Raw genomic sequence first — 15923 nt, 5'->3', positions numbered from 1 at the left:
AGCATGTAACTTTTCAAATTTAACTTTTAAAATTAGTATGCCTTTTATATAATATTTCTTTTTTTTTTTTTTTGAGACGGAGTCTTGCTCTGTCGCCCAGGCTGGAGTGCAGTGGCGCGATCTCGGCTCACTGCAAGCTCCGCTTCCCGGGTTTACGCCATTCTCCTGCCTCAGCCTCCCGAGTAGCTGGGACTACAGGCGCCCGCCACCTCGCCCGGCTAGTTTTTTGTATTTTTTAGTAGAGACGGGGTTTCACCGTGTTAGCCAGGATGGTCTCGATCTCCTGACCTCGTGATCCGCCCGTCTCGGCCTCCCAAAGTGCTGGGATTACAGGCTTGAGCCACCGCGACCGGCCGCCTTTTACAGATTTTATCTCACTCAGTTGTCATGACTCAAATTGTCATGGAAAGTACAAGAGTGAACTTGGATCCAGGAAATACAATTTAGATATTACGCAGACAAATTTATGTTGTCTTCTTTGTGCTTAGAATTGGTAGGTAAATACTGAATGCCGACTAAGTACCAACTATTCCTATTCAGAACCTAGAACAGCACTGATTAAGAAATGAGAAAAAAAAGTTCTTCCTTCCTCCATCACTTACAGGGTAGTTGATTATTCAGTAATAACTACCCTGTATCACTTAGAACTCGTGTTCAACTGTAAGTACGAGATGCTAAGAAAATAGTGACTTATTCTGATGAAAGGTTCTATTTTTCTGGTGTAACGCGAAGTCTGGATGTAGTCAGTCCGGCACTAGGAGAGCAGCTTCACAATGTCATCAGGGATGCAGGCTGCTTCTATCTGCTGTCTTCCAGGATCATCAGTACACGCTTGTCTCATGGGCATGAGATGGCTGTCAACCTCCAACCCTCTCATTCACATTTCTAGCAGGAGGAAGGGAATGGGCCAGGGCTGAAAGGAATATACTGGCTTAGTCGGCTCCCTTTTATGGAACTTGCCCAGCATTCTCACCTATTACTTTCCTCTTGCTTCTCATTAGCCAGATTCATATCACATATTCACCCCTAGCTGCAAAGGTGGTTGGGAAAATGAGTTATGTTTTTGGGAGGGGGGATGTTTACTGTTGTGTCTAAAGGGACATGTGAGTCTGCCACACATCTCTGAGCTTTAGTTTACTGTTTCCAGCTTATAGAGTCGCTCTGTTAACTCTTGGAGGTGGGGGAGGGCTGTGGCAGGCATAGGCAGACCGCCTACAAGGTGTAGATTGAGGAATACTTGGAAGGCTCAGAGGCCAAGCCATACAGGCAGATAGTAGCATAAGATAGACACAGCATCTTTGGGCCCTTCGTGACCTTTCTACTCTTATACTTCATCTGAGAGCTCAAGCTCCAATAATTTGACAGCTCATTGAACATCTGGCTGGATGGCTGTGGACCACTAAAGCTTCTTTCTAGAACCATATGACCTCTAAGTGGCTGGTGGACATTCACACCCCTAGAGGGGCAGACTAGGATGGAAACTGTCCAAGGGGTGTTTCTTACCACCCATCCTGTGGGCAAATGCAACATAGGAGTGATCCTTCTAGAGACCATTGAGCTGCCATTTGTCTTTACTACAGGCAGATTGGGGTTGGAATATGGGTGGAACAAAGTCCTTTGTATCGCACAGACACAATTCTAGGGCAGAAAGAAGAAATGGAACCACATGTGACAGCAATATTTTTTGAGGTGGTGCAGTCATCATGATAGCCAGATTTTACACTGAATTTAATAACATCATGAATGACAGAGTCATAGAGATAAAATTGTCTCCCATCTTTGCGGTCAGCTACATTTAGGAGCTCTACACCTATTAACATATTTAATCCAGGTAACCAACTTTCAAGGCAGTTGGCCATTGCTCTTTTACAACTGAGGAAACAGCGTGAGTAATTTGCCTAGGACACAAAGCTCGGGGGGTTTAATTGAATTAGAGCTAGTTCGTAGTCCTGAATTCTTCTTACCACATGACGCAAACCTCGTAACATACCTGGAATCCTTTTCGTACAAATAGGGGTAGGTTGGAGTTGGAGAGAATTAAAATAATCCGGGGAGGTGTTCTCTCTGCTTCCCTGGGACTCTGGGAAACTGCTCTTTGGCCATGATTGCAGTTGTCCAGCAGATGGCACCAGATAGCTGAGAATCGGTTCCGGCGAGGGGTGCGCAGACTCGGAGGGGATTGGAGAAACCACACACCGCTCAGGTTGCAGGACAGAGGGGAGAAATCTCAGCTGAGATCCGGGCGCCGCAGGAGGTTAGGCACTCTCCATCCACCGGGGACCTCTGGGTGGTGCAGACAGGCTGAGACGTGTAGCCCTCTGAGGATCCAGATAACTCGCGATGTGAGAGGTGAGGCTGTCTTCTGAAAATGGAAAGATTGACTGCTGAATAGTTTGAAAGAAGCTACAAAACGATCTGCCATTGTAAGGACATGGACTTCTCTGTGACATCTCCCCAGCGATGTCATCGTACATACATCAGCTAAGTATTTCATCTATAAGAAGAGTAGGATGGGCCGGGCGCAGTGGCTCACGCCTGTAATCCCTGCACTTTGGGAGGCCGAGGCGGGCGGATCACGAGGTCAGTAGATCGAGACCATCCTGGCTAACACGGTGAAACCCCGTCTCTACTAAAATACAAAAAATTAGCCGGGCACGGTGGCGGGCGCCTGTAGTCCCAGCTACTGGGGAGGCTGAGGCAGGAGAATGGCGCGAACCCGGGAGGCGGAGCTTGCAGTGAGCCGAGATGGTGCCACTGCACTCCAGCCTGGGCGACAGAGTGAAGACTCCGCCTCAAAAAAAATAAAAATAAAAATAAAAATAAAAAAGAAGAGTAGGATGTCCAGGGCCTACAAAAGCCACAAGACAGTGAACAAGTACTACCTCCAAGTGGTTCTCTTCCTAAGGCAAAACTGGGGTAAAAAGAAAAAACAAGCACCCAACTCCACATCAGTCTTTTTTTTCTGGCAAATTTCTCTAACATGTATCCTCCCAAACCACTGGCAACAAAATCCAGGTGGTCTCCTTCACCTTCACCCTCCTTGCGAGCTTGCTGGGGGCAGTCGGCTGCACGGGCACAGGGCAGGGCCTGCTGTCACCCCGACGTGAGGCTTTCTGGAGCTGCCGGGTGATGTCAGCCACCTGCCCTTATTCCTGGAGCCCTTTCAGGTTCAATTCCACATCCATAAATCAGCGCTTTCACCCGAGGCCTTGAGTCACCGGGGAGTTCCCTAGTGGCCCAAAGTGAACGCTCCTTCCCTCAGGTGTTTCCATTGCTCCCTGTCAAAGGTGTTTTGAATTGAATATGAGGATAAGATTTTTTTTTTAAACGTATGTTTACAAATGATATCAAAATGACAGCAGTGTGCAGCTTGATGCCATGTGGAGAACTTAATCTTCAAAGCAGTCCAATTCGGAAACAGACAAACAGGCCATTTTTACAGTGTCCCATTTTAAGCTGCTGTTGTTTGTGTTTGCATGTCGGTGTGTGTGAGTGTGTGTGTGCATTTGAAGCCGAGAATGGTGTGTTCTCTATGCCTTTGCTACTCAAAGTGTGGTCCCTGGACTGGCAGCATCCGCAACGCTGGGGAGCTTGTTGGACTTGCGTCATTTTGGGCCTCACTCCAGACCCACTGCATCAGAATGTGCATTTTAACACAATCTCCCAGGGGATTTGTGGGTTCTGTAGAGTCTGAGCACCAACTGCTTTCTGCTCCAGCAGCGTTCTCAATACCTGGGGGAAGAGAGGGGAGAAACACAGAACGGGGCTCTGTCTTCTAGGTGGGCACATTATTCCTGCGCATCGGGGACTGTGTCTCTGTTCCTTTGTTCCCTTTGAGGAGGGAGGGTCTGGTTGGTGGGGATTAGCACCTTCCTCTGGGCAATAATGGGCCGAGGCTACATATTTGTGCCATTTTATGGCAAGAGGTGTGGACTGCGGACATATGGAGAAAATAGCTCTTCTGATGAGCAAGTGGTGGGCATGGAGTGTCCTGCAGGGAGAGGTGGCAGGAAGGGCCGGGAAGGCAGTGAAGTCTCAGCACAGACACATTTGGGCAGCAACAACTTAACTGGAATTACATGACATCTCCTTAGATGGGAGTGGGGGTGGGGATTCTGAACTGGAAGCATCCAGCCTTTTCAGGAAACATCCAGAGATACTAAGGACTTATCCATGGCTGAGAGGACCCAGATGTTGCCTCGGACTGTGCCCGGGGACTCTCCCCAGGGACTCTGCATGCTAAGTGGAACAATTTGGGTGGCCAGGTTGGATGGCAGATGGAGACAGTGTGCAGATGTATGGCCCTCGAAGATAAGAGATTTTTGTGCACATTAAATAGGCTATTGTTGTCCCAAAGGAGCCATTCCCATTCTTTTCCTGACCCTCACAAATGTCAGTTACATAACAGAGCCAGATCAATATCTGTTTCTATGCAAGTATTATAAGTGCTTTTAAGGAAGATCCAGCTTTTGGCTGAGATGAAGACACATTCCTTCTCTCAATTAAGTTCACAACCTAGCATCATGGATAGAGTGTCTCTTGGTCTGGTTTCCCTTCTTTTAAAATCTGAGCAATATTAATTTCCACTGTCGAGGGAATAATTGGAGTCGATGGAGGTAGTTCTACCCACCAGGGAGGCCTGGTCTATCTAGATGTGGTGGGGGCAGTGCAGGTGAGTGGAGTTTGGCTGGAAGCGATAATCCAGTCCTTCCTCATATGTGCACACGTCACTGGGAGTCAGGCTTCCACTTCAGAGCATGCTTCGTTTCCTGACCCACCCCTGAGTCTCCGAGGCCACCCAAGTCCTTGGAATTTACTTTTGGCACAAGGGCAAGAACAAGTGTCTCTCTCCCTTATTGGCTGCTTTTGTTCCCATGCAGGCCTCAGTTACTCATCAGACTCCAGTTTCTATCTGCAGGATAAACCCAGAAAGAAATATCATCCTCAGAGAAAATGATATTATGTCCCTCTGCGCCTCTGTTAGGCATGTTGGGCCTTGGAATGAATTCACAATCCCAAATCCTGAAGTTAAGGTCCCGGACAGTCTGAGTCTCTTGTGTGCGCTGCTGAGTTTCCAATGTACAATTCGATGCTTCAGAAGCCAGCTAGCCTCACCCCCGCTTTCCTCTCCCCTTGCAGAGTTGGCCTTCCCTGTTGGATGGGACCTTGTCCTAGTTCTCTGCAGGCTGATTGGTTGGCCAACCTGGTTCTCTGGACCTAGCTGGGGACATCTGAACCCACTGAATGCCTGGGACCTGGCCAACTGTATTAAGTATATCTTTTAGGCAGGGTGTGGTGGCTTACACCTGTCATTCTAGCACTTTGGGAGGCCAAGCTGAAAGAATTACTTGAGGCCAGGAGTTCAAGACCTGCCTGGGCAACATAATGAGACCCCTCCCTACTCTCCCCAGTCTCTTAAAATAAATTAGCTGGGTGTGGTGGCACACACCTGTCGTCCCAGCTACCCTGGAAGCTGAGATGAGAGGACAGCTTGAGCCTGGGAGTTCAAAGCTGCACTGAGCCATGATTGTGCCACTGCACTCCAGCCTGGGTGACAAAGTGAGACCTGGTCTCCAAAAAAAAAAAAAAAAATCATGTCTTTTTATTTGAATGTTTTGACATCGGGGCCTTGCTGACGCTGGAGAGATTTCCCTCCCAGCTAGCCAGTTCCTAGAGAAAGTAAGGAACTCTTCTGCAAGTGTACCTTTCATAGGCAAAACAGTTGATCCAGAGACCGTATCCCATGCCTCCTCTATTAGGCTCTTCCACCTATCAGGCTCTTACACTCTGGACCACTAATCACTCCAGGGCCAGGTAGGTACTAGATGACATGGGACAGCCCTTATAACCCAGAGCCTCCCCAAATGATTTAAGCTAACAAATCCTCAGCCTGTTGACGCTGCCTCACCTGTCCCTTCTCTTACAAACCACAATATGGGCTTGTGCTTGTGTTTTCCTTTTGCTCCCACTGCCCCCGACCATTGCTGGTGCTTCTCATGTGGCCCTGCATGGTGTGCTGTGCTGGACCTCTTTTGTCTAGAGATCTGTGAACACACACATTTCTCCTTGCATGACAGCTATTTCCATATGTTGTGTCTTACCATACCCCATTAAAACAAATCCGAGTGCATTTTAAAACGCCAGCCCTCCTCTCCCTAGCTTGGACCATGCTCCTTGAAACCATAGTTCACTGAGCTTCTAACTTGGAATGACCATCCATCCAAGGTTTTTTTTTTTTTTTTTTTTTTTTTTTACTGTTACAGATATCCCAAGGCCCGAAACATCTAGAAATTAGGAATATGGCTGTTGTACACACTTTAAATGTTGCACCCAACCCACTGGGATGCACATTCCTGAGCTGGTGCTGTTATTTCTATGGGAAGGATTCCAAGAGTAAAACGGCTGGGCTAGGGGACACAGATTCCATTAATTTTGATAGATATTTGCAGATAGCTTTGCAAAAAAGCTGCCACCATTCACATTTCTGCTGGCAGGATATGAAATGAACTCTTTCTCCGGAAGCTCCCTGGGAGCTTGGAGTCTAACTGTCCCCAGGTGGCTCAGGTGAGCACTGTCAGCTGCTGAGAGCCCAAAGTTCCCAAGGGGATGGGGTGGGGCTGTTCTTAGGTGCTGCTGCCACCTAAGAACCCAGGCTGACTGGTGAAGGCAGGATGATTCCCACTGGTCTGCCCGTGGTGGGCACTGGTTCTTTGACCTGAGACTCTGCAGGTGACATTGTCTCTGGTCCCCCTCCCTGTTGGCTGGGCCTCCCAACAGATCTTTCAAATTATTTTTGCTACATTTGGTTTCATGATTAGTTAAATATCAAGAATTTCACAATTCCTGGGTAAATCAATCTTTCTTTCCTTCTTTCCTTCTTTCCTTCCTTCCTTCTTTCCCTTCCTCCCTCCCTCCCTTCCTTCCTTCCTTCCTTCCTTCCTTCCTTCCTTCCTTCCTTCCTTCCTTCCTTCCTTCCTTCCTTTCTTCCTTCCTTCCTTCATTCCTCTCTCCCTCTCTCTCTCTCTTTCTCTCTTTCTCTTTCTTTCTTTCTTTCTTTCTTTCTTTCTTTCTTTCTTTCTTTCTTTCTTTCTCTCTCTCTCTCTCTCTCTCTCTCTCTCTCTCTCTCTTCTTTCTTTCTTTCTTTCTTTCTTTCTTTCTTTCTTTCTTTCTTTCTTTCTTTCTTTCTTTCTTTCATCTTTCTTATCCATTTTCCACAGAACTTGACTTGCAAGCCAGGAGGCGTCTTGGTGGCAATTAGCTTGTGTGGGGTAGGGGATTTCATGGTGCTCTTCAGGCCATATAGCCCTGCTATTTGCTCCTCAAGACCATGTCAGCAATTTTCTCCTTCTATGCTCAACGGCCCATTTAAAATACACATTTTATTTTTTAGAAAACTGCACAATTATTATTTTTCTTTCTTTCTTGTTTTCTTTTTGAGATGGAGTCTTGCCCTGTCACCCAGGCTGGAGTGTAATGACGCGATCTCGGCTCCCTGCAACCTCTGAGGCATCCCGGGTTCAAACGATTTTCCCACCTCAGTCTCCTGAGTAACTGGGACTATAGTCAACTGCACTCATGCTTGGCTAATTTTTGTATTTTTGTAGAGACGGGGTTTCAACATGTTGGCCAGGCTGGTCTTGAACTCCTGACATCAGGCGATCCGCCCATTATTATTTTTGTAGCAAAAAATATAGCCAAGCAAGAGAAAAAAAATATTATTTAAAATGTTGCTAACCAGAAAAAACCATTACTAGCATTTTGAGTACATTGTTTTCTCGGGTTTTGTTTTTGTTTTTGTTTTCATGAGAAAGCTTATTTTTGGCCTGTAACCTGCACATTTCAGTGGGAAAAGAAAATGTGTGTGTCATTCCTCGTCAGTAAATTGGTTTATAACACCATTTTCTATGGCTGTGTAAGCATTTTGTCACCCCTTACATTGTTTAACCAAGCACCTATTGTTGGTTGCTTTTCCTAGATTTTTGCCATTGAAATAACATCTATAACAAATGGCTTTGCACATATGTTCGTATAATTGTCCAATTATATTCATAGGCAAAATGCCTAGAAATGAGGTTACAGAATTAAAATGGAGTCATTTTTAAAGGGTTTTTATGTTGAATTGCACTCCAGAAAATGTGCACTACTTTTTACTCTCCCAAGAAGGATTTGAGTCACTATTTCTTCAAACTCTTTCGAACAGTTGGGAATTGTTGTTATTTTTCATCTTGGCCAGTTTGATAGTGAATTTAATGTTTGCCAACAAGGGCAATAAACCCCTCTCCTTCACCATCTCACCGTCTAACACGAAGGGCTGGGAGCGTGGAGTCTACAGTCAGATGGACCACATTGATGGGACCCTGGACAAGTCATGTGACCCCTGCGAGTCTCAGTTTCCTCAGCTTTAAAAATGAACATAATAGAAACTTGACTCGCTGGGTTGTTGAGGGGTTTACATGAAGTACTACAGGGAAAGTGCTTACTAGGGTGCTTGGCACAAAGAGTATTTTCAATAAATAGCCTTTCTTTTTTTTTTTTTTTTTTTTTTTTTGAGACGGAGTCTGGCTCCATCGCCCAGGCTGGAGTGCAGTGGCTGGACCTCAGCTCACTGCAAGCTCCGCCTCCCGGGTTTGCACCATTCTCCTGCCTCAGCCTCCCGAGTAGCTGGGACTACAGGCGCCCGCCACCTCGCCCGGCTATTTTTTTGTATTTTTTAGTAGAGACGGGGTTTCACTGTGTTAGCCAGGATGGTCTCGATCTCCTGACCTCATGATCCGCCCGTCTCGGCCTCCCAAAGTGCTGGGATTACAGGCTTGAGCCACCGCGCCCGGCCAATAAATAGCCTTTCAAACAGTCCTCAAGATGTCACCTGACCTGCCTCTTGCCTTAAGCAAACTCCTACTCAAGGCTTACTGACCTCTCATTAAACAGGCAAAACCCCACGGAAAGATGTGCAATCCCTTTGAGCATTGCTTACCATGAGAAGCTCTATGCACAGCCTTAGCTCTGCTTGTAGTAACGTGGAAGCAGTTATGTGCACCCCACATGTGAGTTCCCTCTTTCACATGCACAATCTGTAAGATTTCAATTTGGTTGATCATCCATGAGGACTCACAGCATGTTAAGATTTGGCTTCTAAGTAAATTTGGGCAAATTACTTTACCTCTCTATGCCTCAGTTTCCTCATTTGTAAAATAGGGCTAATCATAGTCCCTGTCTCAGAGAATTACGGTGAGGATTAAATGCATTAATATTCATAATGTACTTAGACTTGTGCCTGGTGTGTGGTAAGCCACGTTTGTTTCCTAACTATACAGGTGAGTGCAGGCATGGCATGCCATGTGCCCGGTGTGCCCTTGCTGCTGGAAGTGTTACAGCCACACAGGAAGTGTCAGCAGAGAGCGGGCCGCAGTCGGGGTTCTGTGCAGTGCACATGCGGATGGTCCATCCGCCTGGCCCTGGATGGAGGAGTGAATGGAGACAGATGTCTGTGTGCTTCCTTTCAATGGAGCAGAAGGGCAGAAAAGACAGAGAGTTAACGCAGGGTTTCTTTGAAGGGAACTCTGCCAGTTGGATGAGGGTCAAATGACGCGATCAAACCTCTGTCTCATCCTGTCTCCCTCCTTGTCACTTCAACTCCAGGATCATCTCAGGGGAGACAATTCGCTAGTGAAACCTGACACTAAAATCCAGATCAGAGAGTCTCAGGCAGCCTCTGGCTCAGCATGTGAGGAATGGGCATCCGGCTGATGGGAAAACTGGGGATGTGCAGCTCTCAGTCATCACGCTCCTCACTGGGGAGATGCTGTAGGGTGCATGTACCAGGCCGGCCCCGAGCAGAGGAGAGGCCCTGTTCCTGGAGGACTGCAGTCAGCCGGGCTGGGTCCCACAGGAGCAGAGGATGGCCTGAGCAAGGGCTGCGGCTTACCTCTGTGCCATCTCAGGGTGTGTCCTGGGGCTCTCATGTCTGTAATCTGCCAGCCTTAGGTGATGCTGACTCCCAGAGCCATTGAGTTTGGCCAACAGAGTACTTTTTAAAATTCGGTTTGGCAAGCCTTGGGCATGAGCGCTCGGAGCTGGGCTCACTCTTCCAGCTGTTCCCTGTCACCTGCCCTCCTCCCCATGCCCTGGGGACTAGCCTGGCTCTGTGGGTCTTTGGGATTTCCACCTGCATGTGGAAGAGACCCTAAAACTTGTGTGCTTCTGAGCAACAGCTGAGCAGACCCAAACCACAGGATGTGGTCTCTGCTGTTTAGCCCCTAGGACCCTTTAGGGGCTGTTCTCTGTCCCTGCTCTGCCAGAGGCTCCTCCTACTATCCTCCCTGGTTCTCCAGCTATGGGTGGATGCAGAGCTCCTGACCACTCGCGTCCTGCTGCACTTCACAGAAAGACCTCGGGAATCCCCTATTGCCTGCATGTTCTTACCACTGAGCCCCACCCCTGGACAGGAGCACCCTACGCAGGAGCATCTGCCTGAATGAAGACCAACTTCATGATACCCCCTTGGGTGACTACACATAGACACCCCTCAGGGTCCAACCTGAAAGTAAGATCAGGCCTCCTGATCCCAGCCCCACCACTCCTGCCTCTGCCTCCCCACTGGTCACACTGTGAGGCCCAAGAAAGTCTAGGATTCTGAGAATGACCTGAGGCCTTGCCTCAGAACTCATTCACAGTTTCCTAGCAGCCTTGGGTGTGTGACTCAGACTGCAGCAGTTGAAAATCAATGAACTGTAAAGCAGGACAAAAGGCATCCAGAAGGAAAAGGGACAGTTGGCAGGCAGCAGAAGTCACGGTCACTGGAAAGCTTCACTAAGTCATAAACTACGCGGGCCCAGCCGAGAGGTTGCCAGGGGCCACCGGGTGGGCTGTGGGTGAAGGCCAAGGCACGTGTTCCAGCAGCAGCCGCTGGGCGGGAGAAGCTTGTTTCCTAGGGAGACGATAGTGTGCTGGACTAAGGTGGGCACGGAGCTTAGGTTTTCCCTCCACATCTGGCACCAGTAGATCACACGGACTTCAAGTTTCTTACGGAGGGGAGAATAGCCTCTCTGAATCTAGTGGAAGCCACTCTGAAAACCAAGCCTGATGTGGGGCACGTATCAGGCCTTCAGTTTCAGTTCCCTTTCTGTATGTACTGAACTTGCTTAGAATGGACTTGGACTCAAGGCATGAAATTTTGTAGTTTTGCAGTTACTGTATTTCTAATTTTTATTTTATTTTGTTTTTTAGAGACAGGGTCTTGCTCTGACACTTAGGCTGGAGTACAGTGGTAAAATCATAGCTCACCGTAGCCTCAAACTCCTGGGCTCATGCCTTCCTCCTGCCTCAGCCACCTGAATAGCTGAGATAACAGGTGCACACTGCAGTGCCTGGCTAATTAAAAAAAAATTATGGAGACAGGGTCTCACTATGCTGCCTAGGCTGGCCTCAAACTCCCGGATTCAAGTGATCCTCCCACCTTGACTTCCCAAAGTGTTGGGATTACAGGTGTGAGTCACTCTATCTGGCCCTATCTCTGTTTCATCAGATGTATTATAAGATGCATCTGGATTTCAGAGATGCTAAAATGGCAAAATAAATGTGCATCTTAGAGTCAATGACATCCATTATTGGTTTGGGAAACCTGCTTCCTGGAGATCTACAGTATCCATTTTCCAACTATGAAAAGTGCTGTCATAAAAGCACCTGCTTAACTTAGGATGAGTCCTCTTCGTCCAAATTTACTTGAACAGAGAATCCCCTCTGTGTAGCTCCTGTGGCTTTCTCTGAAACTTGTATTCTATGGAACATATTTTAGGTCACCTTAAGTCATTTAGAAGAGCTTAAATTGTATTCAATATACTGTCTTCATTGGCTTTAGTTCTGTGATGTGAAACATTTTAGAAAGATTTCCATAAAAATACTCAAGAAATACCACTTTTAGCTCAGATTTGCAAGAATCCTTCAGTGAGCTTGGGCCACTTCTTGCCTGCTCCAGGGGCTGATTTGCATAAAGGACCCTAGGTTTTGGGGAAATTGCTGGCTTTTCCCCGTTTAAATTAAGATTCTGCTCCCCTAGAGGCAACATAGAACACCCACTAAGAGCCAGAAGTGCCTCCATGTCCCACCTTTCTCCCACAACCAGGGACTGCTGCCTGGCTATGAAAGGTCAGCTCCTTTGCCTCCAGGTGAAACCAATTCTATAGTGTAATTTCCACTCCAGAGCTCCCTGTAGGATCAGGCTGAGGCTGTGACTTTGCCTCAAATTGCACCCTTGCCTGATTTTCTCTTCTTCCCTCACTTCCTTACCAGTTTTTTCCTGAGGCACTACCTTAATAGATGACTAGCACATGAATTCTCATCTCCAGGGATCCTAACCACAGGTAGGCACCTAAAAAAAATCATTAAGTTCTGAAATATGTTACATATTTAGTTTGCATTGCAATTTCTCCAGTATTTCATTATTTCTTTTAATAATTTGCTTGCTTGAATTAGGATCGATGTGTGGTCTATGCACATTGAGGGGATAACTTTTAAAATCCCTTTTAATCTTTAGGCACCTCTTCTTTTCCTTTGCAGTTATTTATTTATTTATTTATTTGGTTGTGGGGGTGGTCTTTTTGTATTTGAGAAACAAGACTGTTCCAAGAGATTTCCAGAGTCTGGGTTTCCCTGGTGTTACTGTTTAACATGATCTTCTGCCCTTGTTTTCCTTGTGAATTGGTATCTACCTTTAAAGGCAGGACCAGATTCAGGTGTGATTTGTTGGTAGGATTCCTTCCTAGGTGCCGTGTTTTCCCTTCAGCGGGTGCCTAATTTCTCATTGTGTTTCTTTTTGTGATGCTGCCACCTATTGAAGCTTCATGTTCAGACCTGTTATTGGGGGTTGCTAAATGGTAATATTCAAATTCTGTTATTTCTTCTCTTTTAGCTGGAATATTCTAAGATGCTTCCCTTTACTAACTCTTTGGTTAAAGTACAGTTTGCATAGAGAGAAGAAGAAATGTTTGATTTTATCCTCAGTTTACCTGCTTTCAAAATGAGTTGGTTTCTCTAGCATTCTTGAAAGTCTTCTTGTCTTATTAGATTTCTTTTTGTTTCCTGATGAGCTCAAAGATTTATATGTATATCATGCTTTTTGATCCATCACAATTATATAGTGGATATGTGTTTCGCTTTGCGATTTCCTGTTTAAAAAACTCAGAAGTATGTCTTGTAGATCTTTTCATGCTTCTGTGTAAAGATCCACCTCATTTTTTTTTTTTTTTTTTTGTAATCGCTACTGAGTAGGACACAATAGATGTGTCTAGGATTTACATTAGACTCTTGCCTATCAGGCTAAGCTTTCTATAGTACTTAAGACAATTCACGATGGAAGTATAGAATTTTTATCTTTTGAATATAAAAACAGAGCCCAAGGTCACCTAGTTTAGAAGTGGTGACCAGGGATTTGAGCCCAGCAATTTTGGCCTCCACCTCTGCTCTTGACAACTGAGGCTCTGGCTGGACCAACCCAAGCTGCTTTCCTGTTCCAAGGGAGTTTCTCAGGCATCCCCTCCTTAGTCTGAAGCCAGACCTTTTCCAGGCTGCTGGCTGCACCTTCCAGCCTCCTCAGGGATCCTCCTCCAATCAATTCTCCCTCTTGCATGGACATGTCTGCCTCTGGAATCAGCACCTTTTCCTCGGCAGTGAGCATGCCCTCATCTTCTCCATCTTAAGTAAACAAAGCATCCTCCTCTTGGCCCCATGTGCCCTTTGAGTTGAGGCCCACCTTTCTCCTCCCATGGCCACAGTTTTTTTTTTTTTTTTTTTTTTTTAATTGCATCAGAGGAGAGCAAGAGCCCTGGGAACTGTCTCTGTATGTTCCCTGTGTGACCTTCGGGCCTTTGTACCTCACGAGGCAGGGAGGTGGCCAGTGGGGAGGGGGAGCTGGCAGTGTGGGGATGGTCTCAGCCCCCCCAGGCCATTAGCTCTCTTTGCAGATCCCATGTGGAGGGCTCCCACATGCCCCTGCTGGGTTAGCCCTGAGGAGCAGGTAAATTTTGGAAAGTCAAACATGGCCTTTGCACTCTTGGCTTGGAAGTATTGGGACAGTAGAAACTGTAAGAGAAAAGTTTTGATTTGTAGAAGGGTATTCTTTTGACTTTTATCAGACTCTGAATATTCATTCTTTCATCCTGGATTCTTCCTTGACATGCTCAGCCTTCATTAGTATTTCTTTTTTCTGTGTAACTATTACCAGTTCTCCAAATGTTTTGCTTTGCATTATCAGCTAGGTTAAGATTAATACATTTGTATATTTCTGGGGGGCTGCTATGCCTTCTAATCTTTGATTCCCTTACAGTCAGCTAGCCCACTGGCTACCCTGCACATGGCAGGCACTCTGTAGTTGGATGATGGTCTCATTCATTGTCCTTACTGGCCTGGGAGGAAGAATGGTGTCATATTAATAGACAAACCAGACCACATAGTCTTTAGCTCCTATCTTCTGATACATCAGATTAATAATGTCTTACATGTGCTCCCTCAAAAGCTTATTTCTGCCACCATTACTGTCTGATGTTTCTTTCTTGGGATTGTGTGATAGAAACACCCAGTAATAGGAGCTTAAACCAATAAGGATTTAATTTTTCCATGTACAGAGGAGTCTCTAGGTAGGTGTTGGTGCCAATGAGGGGAGCAATCCCTTTAGTCGTGCTTGGTCTTCTTCCATCATGCTGTTGCCTCATAGTCACAAAGTGGCTGCTGCTACTCCAGACATCATATCCATATGTAAGGCAGAAGGAAGATGGAGAAGAGATGGTTATACCACTTCCATCTCTCCCCTTTCACTTGGAAAAATGGGTGTTTTCCCAGAATCTCTGCAGATTTCTGTTCATGTCGGTCTTATTGGCCAGAAGTCAGTCAAGTGACCACTCCTACTTTCAAGGAAGGCTGGGAAAACATTTTCAGGTAGGCATATTGACACCCCTACTAATATCTGTGTTCTTGTAGTAAGAAAGAGGTGGGCATGGCTATTAGTTACTCAACAAACATGTGCCTGTTCTGCCTCAACCCCTTTAGCATGAATTCTTTTCTAGGAAGTTTCTGAAAGTCCTTGCCAAAAAAGGGGCTCCTGGCAGATCTAACTTGCCAGATTGACAGACCTGTCTAAATCCCAGCTAAAAGTCACTCTGAGCCCCACTCCACATCTGACAAAAGTAGACTCATTTGACAAGAGCAAGGGCCAATGTAGAAATACCAGTGTTCCAACTTACCGTGTAAAAGGGTGTCATAAACATGACTACATATGGTGCATAAAGAAAAAAGATATAAAGTACCTAATGTGGTGCCTAGCACATGATTGGCATCCAATCAATATTCATTTCCTTCTCCCACTGTCTCTTCCCTACTAGCGCCCCTCCCTCCTTGTGTTAGCAGGAAAGGTCAGTGTAATGGGCGCTGGGCATTCCAGCTCTTTGGCTCATGACCCAGAATTCCCAGAGAAGGATCTCAAAGAACATGGCAACTCTCAGGACTCAAGGAAGCCAGAGATGGAAGCCAGCAATGTCACACGTCTTTGGTTTAATTCAATTCACAAGTTGCTCATCCAGAAAACTTGAATCTATAGCAAACCAGGCCCAATTAGCTTTGGCGCTTGCTCGATGGATCTGCTTGTTATCCTGTAATAATATAATCAATACTGCCCACCTGGCATGCTATCAGAGGTTCTACGAGATGCACAGAAACTCAAGAGGTCATCCAGTGTGCAGCCTGACAAAATGGAGCTTACCCGAGCTTCTGTAGTAGAGTCACTTCTCCATTTGGCAGAGAGGATGGCTGCATATATGGTGTAGTTTGATAAGATCAACAGTAAGGACTATTTTGTCATTATTATTATTATTATTATTATTTTTACTTTTACCTTCTTGATATATTATATGCTAAAGTGAAAGGAGCATTCAACT

The sequence above is a fragment of the Macaca fascicularis genome, chromosome 12 (genome assembly GCF_037993035.2).
Source record: "Macaca fascicularis isolate 582-1 chromosome 12, T2T-MFA8v1.1".
NCBI classification, from domain to species: domain Eukaryota; kingdom Metazoa; phylum Chordata; class Mammalia; order Primates; family Cercopithecidae; genus Macaca; species Macaca fascicularis.
This window is presented reverse-complemented; position numbering follows the sequence as displayed.